Raw genomic sequence first — 2125 nt, 5'->3', positions numbered from 1 at the left:
TAATTTTCCACAAAATACTTAATAGGTCTCAACCACATTTCATTCTCTTTTATGTATTTTAATTCTTTTAATCACTATTACATAGAAGACATACAATGGATATTATTTGAAAGAAGGAAAGAGAAAGAAAGAAAGAAAGAGAGAAAGAAAGGAAGGAAGGAGGGAAGGAAGGAAGGAAGCAAGGGAGGGAGGAAGGAAGGGAGGGAGGGAGGGAGGGAATGGTAGATTTTTACAGAAATTCTTACATGCAGGAAGCTTAGAAACTCTGACTTTTACTAAGCAATTTTTATGTCCACGCACAGAGCCATTTACATAGATTATATTGTGCTTTGTGTTTATTCTCCACACTTTCAGTCCACATGCTGTCCTGTCTACGCTTCCCCTTTGTCCAGGCCTGACTCAGACAACATCACCAAGTTGAAAGAGCTCCAGTTACCTATGGGTTTTCATTTGACCCTGTGCAGCAGGCTGGCCTTTAAATCCCCATCTTTTCATGAGGCTTTGAAAATCTTTACCGATAGTTCCAGCTGTGACATCCGCATGCTACCGGGACAAAAGTGAGCAGCATAGAGAGGAATGCCTGGCTTAATTACAGTATCATCTTTGACATGAAAGATTTTAACTTTCTGGTTTTGGCAACAATCCAAGTTCTCAGTACAATTCTAATACAGATGTAGGTTTACAGAAAGGTGATTCAGTTTTGCCTCCTACAGTTAGGGCTGCCATTTTTCCCTAATGGTTTTCCTTTGAAGTATATTTAAGGACTTGACAGTCTTGCACCTGAAGTAATGTGACCACATGTTTTTGAACACCTGTGGTCCATAAAGGCATCGCGGCCAGCTTCAAGGCAATAAGGCCAACTCTAGAGGAACCTGGTTCCCAAGGATGTGTAGGTCACAGTTCATCTCTTAACAGATGTAGTTTACTTGCTAATTGGGCTTTATCTTCATCAGAAACCACCTGCTTAACAAATGGGACATTTTCTTCAGAAAGATGCTCATCCCACCAAGTACCACTCTTGCCGTCTCTAACAAAAAGCCAGATGTTTATTCTGTTCCCTGATCCCTGGGTAGCACCTAGGATGCCCGCCCCATGACCCTGCACACAGGCGCTGGCCAGGGTCAGCAGCCTCCCACCTGGCACAGAGAGGCTCTGGGGAGGGATCACTCCCAACACCTCTGGGGCGCCCAGGCTTTCAGGGCATCCCTGCACCATCACCTGCAGTCACAGCAGCCCTGGGGGAGACTTCCTACTGGCTATTCACCGATGTCCTCCACAATGGAAAAAATCTCATTTTTCTAATGCATAATGCATATTTATTTACCTGGTGTGTCATTTAATCAAAGGCTACTTTTTTTTTTTTTTTTGAGAGAGTCTCTCTCTGTTGCCCGGCTAGAGTGCAGTGGCATCATCCTAGCTCACTGCAATCTCACTCTCCTAGGCTCAAGAGATCTTTCTGCCTCAGCCACCCAAGTAGCTGGGACTACAGGCGTCCCACCACACCCTGCTAATTTTTTGTATTTTATGTAGAGATGGGGGTCTCACTATTTTGCCCAAACTGGTCTCAAACTCCTGGCCTCAAGTGATTCTCCCACCTCAGCCTCCAAAAGTGTTAGGATTATAGCCACCATGCCAGCCAAAGGCTACTTTATTTTGCCATTACTTAATATTATTGAATACTATAATTCTATTATGTTAATTCTAAATGTAAATAGACTGATTTTCAAAGCTGTGAATTCAATATATTTATATATTATAGCACAAAAGGCTATTATCAAATGGAGAAATGTATATACACATATGGTCTATATTAAAGCTTTACTCTTTATATATATTCACAAATAATTTATTTTGAAACTATTCTGTGTTTATCTCATATTCCAATGGGGTTATGACAAATAATAAACCACCTAGTTAAGTGTTTCATAATCCATCACAGTGTTAAAGAATAAATAATTCACATTTATTAAGCAATCTGGAATGTTGGCAAATAACTGCAAAATCATGAGACCATTTAATGCTAATACAGTAAGGTTATTTTTCTGTGTGTAGTATTACAGACTTGATTTCTGTACTTTCCCATAGATTTCTTCATAAGAGTAAGATATAAATGTTAAATAAATGG

At 40.2% G+C, this 2125-nt stretch overlaps 1 pseudogene; it reads right to left on the bottom strand.

Annotated features, from left to right (window-relative positions):
* Nucleotides 1-219: 219 nt before the first annotated feature.
* On the bottom strand, nucleotides 220-1215 carry LOC123621728 (annotated as a pseudogene).
* Between the last annotated feature and the right edge of the window lie 910 nt (nucleotides 1216-2125).

This window comes from Lemur catta, chromosome 16, assembly GCF_020740605.2.
Source record: "Lemur catta isolate mLemCat1 chromosome 16, mLemCat1.pri, whole genome shotgun sequence".
In the NCBI taxonomy this organism is placed as follows: Eukaryota; Metazoa; Chordata; class Mammalia; order Primates; family Lemuridae; genus Lemur; species Lemur catta.
The sequence above is the reverse complement of the archived record's forward strand: the minus strand, read 5'-3'. Positions and strand labels throughout refer to the sequence as shown.